This window comes from Octopus bimaculoides, chromosome 2, assembly GCF_001194135.2.
Source record: "Octopus bimaculoides isolate UCB-OBI-ISO-001 chromosome 2, ASM119413v2, whole genome shotgun sequence".
Taxonomy (NCBI): Eukaryota; Metazoa; Mollusca; class Cephalopoda; order Octopoda; family Octopodidae; genus Octopus; species Octopus bimaculoides.
In genome coordinates, this window is record NC_068982.1 from 115299032 (window position 1) to 115300339 (window position 1308).

Genomic DNA, 1308 nt, shown 5'->3' on the forward strand with positions numbered 1-1308 from the left:
TTTTGAATGGAAGAAAAAATGTTCAATAAAAAAAACTGAAATTGTCCAGTAAAAACACAATAAATCAAACATAAATAGTTTTTTCCAATTTCTTGGGCCAATGCACCGTCCTGCCAAACCTAGTGACATAAGGTTCGCTAGGGTTCCTTTGCAACGACGAAGGTGGTGTAATCGTTGGTGTGTGTGATTGTGATGGTGCTGATGTTGGTGTATGCATTGGTAAGAGACCGAATAATAGCGGGAACGCTTTGATGTTGAAACCCACGCATGCGTGGTTAAGGATTCAGTAATGGCGCCTACCTTTTAGCGCCAATATGACGTCACTACAACACTATAAAAAACATTCAGTGCTGAACACAGCCAAATGGCCTTGGCAGGCTGCTAAGACCAGATGACCTTGGGTCACTTACAGAAGACAAACTACTATGATCAGGCCACCTTGGGCACACAGACAAACCAACTTGAGCAAGAAATGATTTCAGGCACTAATACATGATGTACTACAGCTCGCCTTCTTCAAGACAGCATGCTTCTCTCCTCTCAGTTGCCGGTTATATTATCAGCAGCTTTCTTTTGTCAACATCCAATGCTGTAAATCAAGTCCAACAATAAATATGTTAAAAGTTCATGAGTTTGTTTAGTTTATTATACATGCAGTCAACTAGACCGCATGACAATGGTCTTCAGTAATACAACACACACCAACAAGTAACCACTACAACATGGTGACCAAGCAACCTTATGATAGTTATTTTACCATTCTTTTACTCTTTTGCTTGTTTCAGTCATTTGACTGCAGTCATGCCGGAGTGCTACCTTGAACATTCAAAAACTTTTTTCAAATCATATTGATGTTGAATCTTCTGCATTGAATGAGAACCATTATAGGGTAAGCTAAATGTTTATCTATAATGCTTTTCCTAATAAAAGCACTTTTGATCATTGATTTCATGGAAAATTCATCAGTATTAACAAATGTGTATACTACCTCTTCTACAGCTTCAGTCTGTTTTTTTTTTTTTTTTTTGATAAAGATAGTTATTTTTCTGTTGGTCAATCTTTTCAAAAGAAGTTCATTTATTTTAATTGTACTAGTTTCTGAGAAAACATCTATGGAAATGGTTTTTAAATGGCATAGAAAAGTGCTTGTTGAACCAGTCAAGCACTTTAAGACGTTTTGCAATTAGTTTTTATATAATATACTAGGAATTTCGAAAAATCGAGAGAATCCAAGGAACTCCTGATTGTGTCTGGAGGCAAATTCAGAACACAAGAAGAATCCCTAATTTTTTTTAATATATATATAAT

General features: G+C 35.9%; 1 long non-coding RNA gene across 1 annotated transcript in view; it reads left to right on the top strand.

The window, feature by feature from the left end:
* Positions 1–883, top strand: part of LOC128251601 (uncharacterized) — a 29997-nt gene extending 29114 nt beyond the window's left edge. The window contains exon 3 of the long non-coding RNA XR_008267217.1: positions 786–883. This is a non-coding gene — a long non-coding RNA (uncharacterized LOC128251601). The remainder of the gene's footprint in view (positions 1–785) is intronic.
* The last annotated feature ends 425 nt before the right edge of the window (positions 884–1308 follow it).